Below are 15,795 nucleotides of genomic sequence, written 5' to 3'. Positions count from 1 at the left end.
TCCTCTATGACCCACCTCCCAGAATATTGGAAATAAAAGCAAAAATAAACAAATGGGAGCTAATTAAACTTAAAAGCTTCTGCACAACAAAGGAAACTATAAGCAAGGTGAAAAGACAGCCTTCAGAATGGGAGAAAATAATAGCAGATGAAGCAACGGACAAACAACTAATCTCAAAAATATACAAGCAACTCCTACAGCTCAATTCCAGAAAAATAAATGACCCAATCAAAAAATGGGCCAAAGAACTAAATAGACATTTCTCCAAAGAAGACATACAGATGGCTAACAAACACATGAAAAGATGCTCAACATCACTCATTATCAGAGAAATGCAAATCAAAACCACTATGAGGTACCATTTCACTCCAGTCAGAATGGCTGTGATCCAAAAGTCTACAAACAATAAATGCTGGAGAGGGTGTGGAGAAAAGGGAACCCTCTTACACTGTTGGTGGGAATGCAAACTAGTACAGGCACTATGGAGAACAGTGTGGAGATTCCTTAAAAAACTGGAAATAGAACTGCCTTATGACTCAGCAATCCCACTGCTGGGCATACACACTGAGGAAACCAGAAGGGAAAGAGACACGTGTACCCCAATGTTCATCGCTGTTTATAATAGCCAGGACATGGAAGCAACCTAGAGGTCCATCAGCAGATGAATGGATAAGAAAGCAGTGGTACATATACACAATGGAGTATTACTCAGCCATTGAAAAGAATACATTTGAATCAGTTCTAATGAGGTGGATGAAACTGGAGCCTATTATACAGAGTGAAGTAAGCCAAAAAGAAAAACACCAATACAGTATGCTAACGCATATATATGGAATTTAGAAAGATGGTAGCAATAACCCTGTATACGAGACAGCAAAAGAGACACTGATGTATAGAACAGTCTTTTGGACTCTGTGGGAGAGGGAGAGGGTGGGATGATTTGGGAGAATGGCACTGAAATACGTATAATATCATATATGGAATGAGTCGACAGTCCAGGTTCAATGCATGATACTGGATGCTTGGGGCTGGTGCTCTGGGATAACCCAGAGGGATGGTATGGGGAAGGGAGGAGGGAGGAGGGTTCAGGATGGGTAACACATGTATACCTGTAGTGGATTAATTTTTATATTTGGCAAAACCAATACAATATTGTAAAGTTTTAAAATAAAATAAAATTAAAAAAAAAAGTTTTTACATATCCAATGAAAACCGTATAGTTAAGATACTATTAAATATTTTACAGAATAAAATATGCAAGAGGTAATGATAAAAATGAAATACTAAGAAAAGTCTTTCAATCTGTACAAATAGACTACAGTGTATATAGTTGGTAAATAAAGCATTTATTCAAGTAGTAACTGTGAACCTAACTATGTTTAATGAAAATTCTCCCTGAAGAAATAGGGCTTAAGTTAAACTTAACAAGAGCAAATGAAGTCATTGCAAGCAGATAATAATTGGAGCAAAACTATCTAAGTGTAATTCTTAATATTCCATTATTACAGAAGAGATATTGATGTATGGCAAAACCAATACATTATTGTAAAGTGAAAAAAAATACCAAAAAAATAAAAAATAAAAATTTCACGTTATGTTCAAAATAAAAAAAAGAAAATGAATTGAGGGGTTTGAGGTAGGGCTGTGGACCCTCAGAAAGCCTCATTAAGAAAGGATGCATCTCTGTTCAGATGGTGGATAATGACTCTGAACTATCTTCTCTGTTTGAGGATATAAGCATAGACTCAAATCACATCAATAAATCTCTAGGATCAAAGAAGTTCTTCTAAGTGTGTCTTAAGTTTTCTGATACCCTATTTTTATCTGTGGAAAGAAATTTTGGTTTTTAAAGTATGTGTATATCCTCTCTCATTCATGAATGTGTTCCTTCAACAAATATGTATTAATAAATAACTGACAAGATGACAATGTGGAAGGAATAGAATTAGAATCAGACCTAGCACTCCAACATGGCTGATACATGATTTGGGAAAAACAAATAACTCTGTGTAAGTTAACTTAATGAGTTTTTTGCAGCCTAAATGAACAAGGAGTGGCTTCAACTTCAGTGGGAATAACTGGTTATAGAACTTGTGATGAGAGCATTTGAGAAGAAGCGATACAAATGTTCAATATAGGCAGCCCTTGGAGGACTTACTAAAAAAATTACTGGAAATTTTGAATTAAGAGGAAATGCATACAAAATTAAAATTCATGGATTTTGAGTTAGCCCTTGGATCTCAGCTGCAAGAAAGACCTCACTTTGCCTTGCAGGAATTAGAATATGTACTTACCTCTGCATTCTAAACAAAGTATTCCTGCCCTGACAATACAGATTGAGAGTTAAACTGACACCTGGGTTGAAGTCATAGGAATGGTGAAAAATATCTTAGAAAAATAAAATCTAGCAGGAGGAGGCCTGGAAAAAAGGCCTTGGGGAATAGCAGTATTTAAGGAAAAGACAGTAGCACCTTCTATTGAGACAGCAGAGGCAGGGCTAGCAAGGTGTAAATGAACCCCAGGAAAACACAAGGACTTTATCAGTTTTTCTCAGACCTTTGATCTCAGAGCTAGGAAAAATAGTGTGTAAGAGTGTCTATTGAAAAAAAAAAAAAAAAGAGTATCTATTGAATAATTGAATTGAATTGTATCTGATAATACTGATAGACCCTAGACACTTAATATTAGGCATTTTGTGGTTCCTGATATAGATCCCTTCGGATGAGAAGTAGAGTTCATGTAAACATACTGGTATATAGTAATATAGGAGATAAACTAACAATTTTCTTATTAACCTGGCGTTTATCTTTAATACTTGAACTTTGCTCAAATTTAGATCTGATGATAAAAACAAATTTTTCTGAAGTCATTTTGTTATTGTTTAGTCGCTCAGTCATATCCGACTCTTTGTGACCCCGTGGATGCAAAGGCTTCCCGGTCCTTCACTATCTCCTGGAATTTGCTCAAACACATATCCGTTGAGTCAATGATGCCATCCAACCATCTCATCCTCTGTCCCCTCCTTCTCCTCCTGCCTCAATCTTTCCCAGCATCAGAGTCTTTTCCAATAAGTTGGCTCTCCCCGTCAGGTGGCCAAAAGATTGGAGCTTCAGCTTCAGTCTTTCCAATGAATATTCAGGGTTGGTATCCTTCAGGATTGACTGGTTTTATCTCCTTGCTGTCCAATGGACAGTCTTTTTCAGCACTATAAATCGAAAGCATCAATTCTTCTGTACTCAGCCTACTTTATGGTCCAACTCTCACATCCATACATGAGTACTGGAAAAACCATAGCTTTGACTATATGGACCTTTGTTGGCAAAGTGATGTCTCTGATTTTTACATGCTGTCTAGGTTTGTCATAGCTTTTCTTACAAGGAGCAAGCATTTTGTTTGTTTGTTTTTTTAATTTCATGACTACAGTCACTGTCCGCTGTGATTTTGGGAGCCCAAGAAAATAAAGTCTGTCACTGTTTCCATTTTTTCGCCATTATTTGCCATTAAGTGATGGGACTGGATGCCATGATTTCGGTTTTTGAATGCTGAATTTTAAGCCAGCTTTTTCACTCTACTCTTTCACCTTCATCAAGAGCCTTTTTAGTTCCTCTTTGCTTTCTGCCATTAGGGTCATATCATCTAATGCACATTACCTGAGGGTTTTCTTTTCCGTCTTTTTTTTTGTATAGATGCTAAACCCCCACCAAGTGGAACAAATTAACTACTTGATGACCAGGAGCAAGTTACCCCAGACTTACTGGAACCTAAGACTGATAACGTTAACAACCTGTGACAATACCTTGTTTCCTCATCATCATCCAATCAGAGAATTGTGCACAAGCTGTTTACTGGCCCTGGGACACCTCTCCCTCACCTTGCCTTTAAAAATGCTTTTCTGAACCCCAGGTGATCCATGAGTTCGAGTGTTTTGAGCACAAGCTGTCTTGAACTCCTTGCTTGTTGCTCTGCACTAAATGCTGCACTTTTCTTCACCACGATCAGTAGATGAGCTTTACTGCACAAAGGCAAGCGGACCTACGTTTGGTTCCATAGCAGAAGCAGGCTCTTGGGTTAATGCTCTTTTTACTATAGTAAATAAATTATGAGACTTCAGTGGATTAGCCAAATATCCAAGTTAGTCTTCTCCTTAACAGTAGTGATAATATTTCAACGTCTCCTACAGGCCAAACAGTTTACATCATTTTCTCTCTTTGTCTAAATCATTCTTTCCACTCTTCTGTAAGTTTCTTATGGTATCATTTTTCAACTGATAAAATCAAAGGGAAACATAGTAAGGTCTACTCTAATTCAGAGAACTGTTAAGTAAAATGCATAAGCAGGAATATCTTTCCCTTTTTAAAATTCTGATTCTTAAACTACTCTTGCCTGTTCTTGTACCAAAACTAATGAGCAACTAGCAAATAACTATTCTTGGAAAGATACATTTAAATGTCTCTTTTTTCCCTCCATGGGGAATTCTTTAAGGACTTTGACTTAAACATTCTGTAAGCAGACCATCAAGAACCTGTAAATATATTGCCCCATTACAAAGCTTCACATCTATTACTGTCACAACATGCATCATGTATTACTAGCTTTTTCACAGATGAGAACATTGAGGCAAAGATTACAAAACAAATGTTCAGCAAAGTCATGTTACTTTCTCACTTTTATCCATGTGGCAAATCTAAGAATTGAACTCTGTTCTTTATGAATTCACTCTGCTCTCTTCACTTATTTTTAAAACATCTTAAAAATGTGGAATGAATGAATACATGCTTATGACTGCAGTAGATATTTTCATAACTATTTTGAACTATAAAGCAATTGTTTTCAATTGATACAATATATTGATATTTATGGGGGGCTTCGCTGGTGGCTCAGTGGTAAAGAACTTGCTTACAATGCAGGAGATGTCAGTTCAGTCCCTGGATTGGGAAGATCCCCTGGAGAAAGAAATGGCAACCCACTCCAGTTTTTTTTTTCCTGGGAAATCCCATGAACAGAGGAGCCCGGTGTGCTATAGTCTATGCGGTCACAAAATGAGTTAGACTTAGTGACTACACAACAATAAATGGATATATATATATATCCATATATAATATACAAACCTCTTTAATATGTACTACTGAGTTCACCAGTTTCCTGTGCACAGTTGGCTTTATAAACTATATGAAGATTTATACAGTTCCTGATGTATTCATAAAAGACTTGCTGCACTGAAACACTGACCTCAAGCAAAGACTTTCTGGGTCTGGAAAGGGAGATTTGATCCTTTGAAAGTCAGACCAGGCTTTAGCAGAGAGTCTTTAAAAGAGAATTATCTCCATCTCACAAACCTACAAGCAGAAAGGTCTCTTTCCTAAGGCTGGGGAAATACTTACTCATCACCCTACCCCCTTAATCCAACTGCAAAGAAGCTGTCTTTTTTCCGGAGAACTCATAGGGACTTTTCTGGAATGATCGAACTCTCAGACTTGAGAAAGAAAGACTTTATAAGGAGCCCAGGATCTGCCGGGTGAGAGCTGTTTCCTCAGCAGAAAAACAATTCCTAGGAGAGAACTCCACACAGCTGCGTCCTGCTAACCCTTTACACCCCAAACAACTGACTGTGGAGAGCAGTTTCTTTTCAGACTAACTTCTCTTTTTTTTCCCCAAAAGATAATCCTGAAGATGGATTATGATTGTGGTTCTCATTGAAAAGCAATTTTACCTCTGTACAACTTACAAGACAGCAGCTCAACTAACGAGCATATGAAAACATACTCCATATCATGTCATCAGGGAAATGAAATTAAGCCTGTAATAAAATACCACTATATACTCCACATCATAAGTCATCAGGGATATGAAATTAAGATAGTGATAAAATACCACTGCACACCTTTTAAAATGCAAAATTTCCAAAATTGATATCAAATTCTGGTGAGGATTTGGAGCAACAATAACTCCCATTCATTGCTGATGGAAATGCAAAATGGTATTTCCCCTTTAGAAGACAGTTTGATGGTTTCTTACAAAATTAAACGTACTCATATCATAAAACCAAGCAGCTATACTTCTTACTATATACCCAAAAGAGTAAACCAAAAGATCACACATGGATGTTTACAGAAATTTTATTCATAATTGCCAAAATTTGGAAACAACCAAGATGCCCATCAGTAGGTGACTGGATAAACTGATATATCTAAAAAATGGATTATTTGTAGTGCTAAAAAGGAATTAACTTCTAAGTCATGAAAAAACATGAAGGAAACCTATTAGAGTCAATCATAATGGCTATATATGACTTTCTGGAGAGGGCAAACTATTGGAGATAATAAAAAGATCAGTGATAAACAGAATTTGAGGGGAGGGAGGAATTCATACATGGAACATTGAGGATTTTTAGGACAGTGATAATACTCTGTATGATACTATAATGTTGGATACATGTCATTATAATTTGTCCATAACCACAGACTACACAGCACCAAGCATAAACCCTAATGTAAACTACAGACTTTGGGTAATAATGATGTATTCATTAATGTAGGTTTATCAGTTGCAAACAATGAAGCACTCTGCTGTGGGGCACAGGGGTCACTGTTGTTAATGGATGGAGAGCATACACATGTGTAGGGGCAAGAAATAGATGGGAAATCTCTGCACCTCCCCCTCAATTTGCTGTGAACCTGAAACTTCTCTAAAGAGTAAAGCCAATTCTTTTTTTGAAGGGAACAGCTAGAGATAATAAAACTTTGTGTCTCTGATGTGTCCCTTGCCAGCTTACAGAAGCAATAGGCTCTTCTGATGACTGGCCTGAAACTGACACTAGTGTATTCATCCCCGTGATGGAGATATTAACCATGTTTAACGGACAGTCTCCGTCAAAACTGTGGAGACACATAAGCAGCCTTCAGTCTTTGTCCGCTTGATACAGTCTTTGACAATTTGTGGTAAACTGAGAAGGTTGGTGAGTGTCAAGTCCAATAATTAATCTTGCTTCTTGGCGGAGAAGACTACGCTAAGAGAACATTGCCTTGCAAAGGTCTGCTATATGGAAGAAGAGGATGAGGTAACTATACCACTAGAATTATTGCAGAGCAGAGACCTTACTTATCCTATTTAATTTTTTTCCCCCTTCTGTTGCAAGATTATAGATCCCCAGTGTAAGGAAAAAGCAATTTGTCGAGATTGCAGTGGTCAGTCTCTCTTGCTCCATGGCCTCTCACTCTCCCTCCACCTTTAGTAAATACATGGTTATGTAACAACCGAGGTCATTTATAGCACTGCACATATGCAATGACCTATATCAGCACAACCTGAAAAGCTCTTGTAGTTGAGTTGCATAGGCTGTGTCCACTGGGTCAACCATAGGAGAGTACGGCATGGCTGCTGCTGTTGCCTTCCAACCAGCAGAGAATAAACCTACAGTTCCTTGCGTCTTTTTCCAGCGTCCCCACTTGCGCCTTGCCAGCCCTGGGTTTAGTGAGACACCCAGGAAAGTCTGAAAAGACATGTTTGTTTCCAGGAGTTCATCAAGAACCTAATAAGATATGCTGCCATTTTTGGATATCTTCTGCATTAATAGAAGCATTGTCTTCCCCCAGAAAGCACTTCAGCAGATGTGGGAGACTTTTTTTGAAGACCTGGATAAGTTTGCTAGGAAATATGTGAAACTCAGTGGGAAAAAATGCACAATTCAAATAAGTTTTCAAGATATAAAAGCAAACAGAGATGCCCAGGCTGCTATAGGGATAGAAATATGAAAATCCTGCCGGCTATGCTAAGGATTCCAACTAGAATGGTGCTAGTCCGTGAGCAGGGCTGCAAGAGAGGCTCCACAGCAGAACCTCAGGCTTTCTCAGCACAAGCCCAAGGGCTTTAAATTATTCATCAGCCCGGGAATAATAAGCAGTGGGTACACAGACAGAGGGGAAGATGATCAGTGTTTCTTCAGAGAGTGTCTTGTCTAATTGACCTGTCCCAGGATTTGACCAGTTCAAATACTTTCTCTGCACACACCTACCCAGCTAGAGCTGTATCCTGAAATGCTGTCTTTCTACTCTTTCTGCTTCAGCCCTCCTGAACACATCTTCAAGTTCCTAAAAATGACATGCTTTTTTTCCCTCCTCTGAGCCTTGTCTCATTCTGTTCTCCAAGGTAATATTAAAGTGTTTATTTATTCCAAAATTCTTTCTCAAATGCTAGCATAAAAGAGATTTTATTTTGTATTGACATAAAATTTATGTTTGTATTAAAATAGCTTCTTTCTCCTAGATGTTCTGATTTCAGACTTAAGGATAAATTAATGACAGTGGAGTATTGTCTTTTAAAAATTTTGTTTTGATTTTGTTTTGTTTTCAATTTGTATTTTAGTTCTCCTGCTTCATGATTTCCTAATATTGTGCTCAATCTGCCGATAGGATAAAACACACCACAGCTGTGGCCTGTGTCTGCAGCATTTCTTTAACCTTCTATGATCTCCTTCTACCCTCTAATCTCCTGCCTTCATGCCTAACTCCCCATGGGAAAATCCTCATTTCCTAAAATCTCATTTTAGCAATTATATTTTGTTAGCCCCCCTTGATTGTATGGAGCTAGGTTGTTCCAATACCTATATGATCTACATCAGTGCTTCTCAAATGTGAATGCCAATGAGTTTCTTAGGCATCTTACAAAAAGGCATATATTTTATTCAGTACATCTGATATTCTGCATTTCTTCTATTTTTAGAATTTTTTTTTAATTGGAGTATAGTTGCTTTACAACGTTGTGTTAATTTCTCAGTTCATTTCAGTCGCTCAGTCATGTCCGACTCTTTGCAACCCCATGGACTGCAGGATGCTAGGCTTGCCTGTCTATCACCAACTCCCAGAGCTTACTCAAACTCATGTCCATCAAGGCGGTGATGCCATCCGACCATCTGATCCTCTGTCGTCCCTTTCTCTTCCCGCCTTCAATCTTTCCCAGCATCAGGGTCTTTTCCAATGAGTCGGGTCTTTTGCAATGATTCAGGTCTTTGCATGAGGTGGCCAAAGTATTGGAGTTTCAGCTTCAGCATCAGTCCTTTCAATGAATATTCAGGACTGATTTCCTTTAGGAGGGACTGGTTGGATCTCCTTGCAGTCTAAGGGATTCTCAAGAGTCTTCTCCAACATCACAGTTCAAAAGCATCAATTATTTAGTGCTCAGCTTTCTTTATGGTCCAACTCTCACTACATACATGACTACTGGAAAAACCATAGCTTGACTAGATGGACCTTTGTTGACAAAGTAATGTCTCTGCTTTATAATATACTGTCTAGGTTGGTCATAGCTTTTCTTCCAAGGAGCAAGTGTCTTTTAATTTCATGGCTGCAGTCACAATCTGCAGTGATTTTGGAGCCCAAGAAAATAAAGTCTCTCACTGTTTCCATTGTTTCCCCATCTATTTGCAATGAGGTGATGGCACTGGATGCCACGATCTTCATTTTCTGAATGCTGAGTTTTAAGCCAACTTTTTCACTCTCTTCTTTCATTTTCATCAAGAGGCTCTTTAGTTCTTCACTTTCTGCCATAAGGGTGGTGTCATCTGCATATCTGAGGTTATTGATATTTCTCCTGGCAATCTTGATTCCAGCTTTGTCTGGCTCTAGGTGAGTGATCACATCATCGTGGTTATCTGGACCATGAAAATCTTTTTTGTACAGCTCTTCTGTGTATTCTTGAAACCTCTTTGTAATATCTTCTACTTCTGTTAGGTCCTTACCATTTCTGCCCTTTATTGTGCCCATCTTTGCATGAAATGTTTCCTTGGTATCTCTAATTTTCTTAAAGAGATCTCTAGTCTTTCCCATTCTATTGTTTTCCTCTATTTTTTTCCATTGGTCACTGAGGAAGGCTTTCTTATCTCTCCTTGCTGTTCTTTGGAACTCTGCATTCAAATGGGTGTATCTTTCCTTTTCTCTTTTGCTTTTTGCTTCTTTTCTTTTCTAAGCTATTTATAAGACCTCCTCAGACTACCATTTTGCCTTTTTGCATTTCTTCTTCTTGGGGATGGTCTTGATCACTGCCTCCTATAAAATGTCACAAACCTCCATCCTGCAGGCACTCTGTCCATCAGATCTAATCCCTTGAATCTGTTTGTCACTTCCACTGTATAACTGTAAGGGATTTGATTTAGGTCATACCTAAATGATCTAGTGGTTTTCCCTACTTTCTTCAATTTAAGTCTGAATTTGGCAAGAAGGAGTTCATGATCTGAGCTACAATCAGCTCCCAGTCATGTTTTTGCTGACTGTATAGAGCTTCTCCATCTTTGGCTGCATAGAATATAATCAATCTGATTTTGGTATTGGCCATCTGGTGATGTCCATGTGTAGAGTCTTCTCTTGTGCTGTTGGAAGAGGGTGTTTGCTATGACCAGTGTGTTCTCTTGGCAAAACTCTGTGTTAGTTTCTACAGCACAGCAAAGTGAATCCATCATGCATATACATATATCCCATCTTTTTAAAAATTTCCTTCATTAAGTCATGATAGAGCATTGTATAGAGTTCCCCGTGCTATACAGTGGGTTCTCATTAATTATCTATTTAATATATAGTATCAATCCTAATCTTCCAGTTCATCCCATCCCCTCCTTTCCTCTTTGGTGTCCAGATGTTTGTTCTCTACCTCTGTTTCTCTATTCCTGTTTTGTCAATAAGATCACCTACACCGATTTTTTTCAGATTCCACATATATGAGTTAATATAGAATATTTGTTTTTCTCTCTCTGACTTACTTCACTCTGTGTGACAGTCTCTAAGTCCATCCATATTTCTACAAAGGACCCAATTTCATTCCTTCCTATGGCTGAGTAATATTCCATTGTATGTATGTGCCATATCTTCTTTAACCATTCTCCTTTTGATGGACATTTAGGTTGTTTCCAAATCCTGACTTTCATAAATGGAGCTGCAGTGAACACAGGGGTGCCTGTGTCTTTTTGAATTATAGTTTTCTCTGGACATATGCCCAGTAGTGGGATTGCTGGGTCACATGGTTGTCTATTTTTAGGTTTTTAAGTAAGTCCCATACTGTTCTCCTTACTGACTATATCAATTTACATCCCCACCCACAGTGCAAAAGAGTTCCCTTTTCTCCACACCTTATTCTGCCTTTCTAACAAGCTTCCAGGGATGCCAATACTATTGTTACTAGTCAGAATTCTCGCACTGTTTAATCAATAGAAACTGATAAGAGGCCAGATGAGAAATTCAGGGAAGGGTTTATTGGGACTTACACTGCAGAACAAGGGACAGAAAACAAGTAACACATTTCATTGCTCACTCCCTAAGGAGGAATGATCTGGCCCCTTAAATGGGATGAGGCTAGAGGCAAGTCCAGGGGTCAGGCCAGAAGGCTGGCATGGGTGCTCTGCCCACCTCTTGGTGGAGCTGTGTGCAGGGATCATGCACAGTGCCCTGCTTTTGCTCTTGACACTTCAGAAGTGGCAGCTGAAGTTTTTGGTCTTTTTGCATCTTGTTCATAATTTGCCACAACTGTACATGCATGCAGTTATTTTTAACCCCTTATTGTTTATTTGCATTTTGTTGCTACAGGAGATATTTGTCCAATTGCAAACACTGAAGCAAAGGGTTGCAGGTCCCAGAACCCATCCCATCTCACTGTAGATCTCTATTAATTCCCCTTTTTGTGTAATTATCATATGACATTATAATTCCCCATGTAATTATATCCTCCACTAGAGTCTGTGCATTTGGCAATGTTACACCCTCAGATCTTTTTCAATAGCATATATTGTGCATACAATGTTTTTGAAAAGATGAATGAATAAAGAATTTTGATGGAAGCACATACGACATGCTGGAAGCAGAGAGGAATGAAATAAATAGGAAGAATAAGAATAGCTGGAAGAAGTTAATACAGAGAAAATAGGAAGAGCTACATTTCTTCATGGGCATCCCTCATGGCTCAGCAGTAAAGAATCTGCCTGCAGTGCAGGAGACACGGGGTTCAATGCCTGGGTTGGGAAAATCCCTTGGAGAAGGAAATGGAAACTTGCTCCAGTATTCTTGCCTGGGAAATCCCATGGTTAGAGGAGCCTGACAGACTATCGTCCATGGGGTCACAAAAGAGTTGGACATTACTTTGCGACCAAACAACAATAACACGTTTCTTTGTCCACTAAAATCAAATGGTTATGTTGGCCAAGTCAGCAAGGAAGGAGAAACTGCTGTTAATTTGACAAGACTGAATCAAAGAGAAGAGGAGAAATTAGACTTTCACCAGATCACACAGGGCCGGTACACATTGTAGGACCTTAATAGTTTTCGTGAATAGTGACCCAAACACAACATTCATTAATGCAGCAACCAGGTTTTGCTGCAGTTACTACTGTTTGCTTACTTTTAAGTTTATTTCTACAATTTTGACACATTAGATTGCCTGATCTGCCTCTGGCCTCTTGCTTCTGTCTCAGACTTTGTGTCTTTCAGAACCTATACTGTTTGCTGTTACTGCTAAGTCGCTTCAGTCGTGTCCGACTCTGTGCGACCACATAGACGGCAGCCCACCAGGCTCCTCCGTCCCTGGGATTCTCCAGGCAAGAACACTGGAGTGGGTTGCCATTTCCTTCTCCAATAACACTGCCCTAGAAAACCCTCAGCCCTGATTCCTGCTTTCCCATTTCCTGATTCAGGATGACCATCAACATCAGCTGCTATATACATGAATTTTAAAGGTTCTATAACACCCTATGACTCAATATAAATGTTTTATTTCTACACCATTGAGAATTGTCTACATTCACTTCTGTGAATAATGCTGCAATAAATGTTCCCCTACATGAAATGTGGCTGGCATCTCTAATATTTTTCCTTTAAATGAATTTCTAGAAATGAAATATTATGGGCATTTTAAAGCATTGATATATTGGAAGATTCACTTCCATAAAGTTTATGTGTGTGTGCTCAGTCATGTCCAACTCTTTGTGACCCCATGGACTATATCCTGCCAGGCTCCTCTGTCCATGGAATTTCCCAGGCAGGAATACTGGACTGAGTTGCCATTTCTTATTCCATTCATGAAGTTTATAAAAATATTGTAAAATAGTGCTTATTGTTGTCATTGCTGTGTAGTTGCTAAGTTGTATCTGACTTTTTGTGATCCCGTGGATCCTGGCCTGTCAGGCTCCTCTGTCCATGGGATTTCCCAGGCAAGAATACTTCCCAGGTTGCCATTTTCTTCTCCAGGGATCTTTCTGACCCAGAGATTGAACCTGTGTCTTTTGCATTAGCAGGTGGGTTCTTTACCACTGAGCCACCAGGGAAGCCAAAATAGTGCTTAGCACTATTCCCTATAACAGAGACTGGGATACAACACTGTGAAGTATGTTTAAAAAGTTTTGCGAATTTGTTAGGAAAGAGTTTTTACTGTTTACTGTAATCAAATGTTGATACCCAATAAGTAATATTTATTGCCATTCCCTATGCTACAATTGTTTTTGTTTGTTTTTAGTTCTATTCTTTCTGTTTGGATTAACAAGTCTGGCACATATTAACATGGAGTTGAATGACATCACAGACTGTGGTATGTTTCCCAGATTCAATGTTATTAATATTGATATTTTGAGAACTGCATATGCCTGTTGCAACAAATTTTATTGAGGGATATTTTGCTCAGGTTTTTCAGAAGGTTGGATTGATATACCAGCTGCTCTTCTCCTAGGCTAGTGTGAGAGAAGAGCAGTGAGAAGGGCCATATATTGAAAGTCTGTGCACCCATGTGTGGATCAGTGTATCACCAGATCCCTGTGTACACACCAAGCTCTGTCACAGAAGGCACACAATGCTACTGTAGTAACTCTACTGTTTTGAGAGAAAAGTAACATTTGTGTCTAGAGGAAAAATAATTCTGGTATTGTCAAGTAGTTTTTGAGATCTCGGGCAGCATTCAATGCCCTAGAATTTGCCCAGCCTGGTAGAGGAAATGTTTTCACACATCTTCAGTTCATTGTGAGGACACACAACAGAACAAAACTTCATTTGCAAAATATAAACATACACAGTGACAATATGTTAATATCCAATCTGGTATACAGGCATGAATGTGTGCTATGGGTTTAGAACATCTTGAATTGGAATCAGTGGTAAATGGATGGTCATGTGAAATGCTCTAGGGAATGAGTTTTAAACATGAAAACTCTCCAATCGGCCACGCTTTGAATAGTGGTTGTGCCACTTATTAACTGAGAGACTGAAGTAAGTTATTTAAATCTTGGCAACAGCGTATATCAAAGGACTACTAGATTCTTCTTCCAAATTTATTATCTTATAGTTGTCAAGAGTCTCACTGAGCTAAAACCAAGGCATCAGCAGGGCTACGCTACGTTCTTTCCTAGAGAGTCTAAGAGGGTCTAGGGAAGGATCAATATGCTGCCTTTTCTCCTTCTAGAGGCTGCCCACTTTCCTTAGCTGCCCACTTTCCTTGCCACCTTCAAAGCCAGTAACAGTGGTCAAGTCTTCCTCATACTGCCATCTCTCTGGTTCTCCACTTTTCAGGACTCATATGATTAGATTGGGCCTACCCAGATTATACAAGGTAATCTCCCATCTCCAGGACTTCAACTTCAATCACATCTTCAAAATCCCTTCTGTCCTGTAAAGCTAACATACTTACAGGTTCCAGGATAATAACATATTATTATCCAGGTCATCTCTGGGGGCCATTATTTTGCCTACCATAAGCATTTGGCATAATAACTTTGGCACAGAATACATAACCAAATATTTCTATCATTGTTTTGTTACATTATAAAACACAAAATATTTCAGGCCAAGACATTTTCTGTGGTGAAACAGAGTTGGTGGTAGGGATGGAAGCAGGGGAAACAGTTAGGAAATTTCTGAAAATATCCAAGTGAGAGATAATTGTGTTTTGGATAAGGGAGGCATTTTGGGAGGTGATTAAGAGTGATTAAATTCTGGTTGTGTTTTCAAACATATTGGCATGATTTTCCAGTCGTCTGTATACAGAGTGTAAGAGAGAAATCACAGATGACTCTAAGAGTAGTCCAGAAATGGTGGCAATATTTAAGGATATAAAGGTACCGTAAGTAGAGAAGATGGATCTCCCAAAGAAATCTGTGGGTACTAATTACCAAAGACTAAGGAAGATAATATTCACCTCACATCAGACGTACTCAGATGTGCAATGTAAGATCCTCCACATTTGAACACAAGTAGGCAGAACCCCAAATTACTGTGATTCGTTTTCTTCCACCTAGCGGGATGGGACTTTAAAACAGAAAATAGGTTGAGTTATGCAAAAGTAAAAAAAAAAAACAACTTTTTTTCTGCCTACCTCAATGATGGACTAAGATTTTTATTTACTATATTCACCAACACTTGGTTCAGGCTCTGTAGTAATCTTATCATTGGTTATCAGTATCAGAAATTATCAACCTGTTTTCTATACTAAACTAGGAGAACCTGAACAGTAAGAATTATTGTTATATTCTTTTTTTACATCTCTAACACTTAGCTTGATGTTCGGAATTTAGGACACTTTTATTACTGAATATGTACAGATGGATAACATTTTTTGTAAGAGAGAGGCTACCAGTGGGTAGTTTAATAAAACAAGACTGCACTTAATGACAGATACTATGGGGTAGAGTATGACTTACACTCACAATAGCTGGTGCATTTTAGCAGTTGGGTATAAAATTTCATTTTAAAAAAGTCCTCTTTAGAGTGACTGCAAATGAGTATGGAGTTTCTTTTGGGGGTGATGAATGTTTTCTAAAATTAGACTGTGATGATGGTT

Source organism: Bos indicus x Bos taurus, chromosome 15 (genome assembly GCF_003369695.1).
Source record: "Bos indicus x Bos taurus breed Angus x Brahman F1 hybrid chromosome 15, Bos_hybrid_MaternalHap_v2.0, whole genome shotgun sequence".
In the NCBI taxonomy this organism is placed as follows: domain Eukaryota; kingdom Metazoa; phylum Chordata; class Mammalia; order Artiodactyla; family Bovidae; genus Bos; species Bos indicus x Bos taurus.
The sequence above is the reverse complement of the archived record's forward strand: the minus strand, read 5'-3'. Positions refer to the sequence as shown.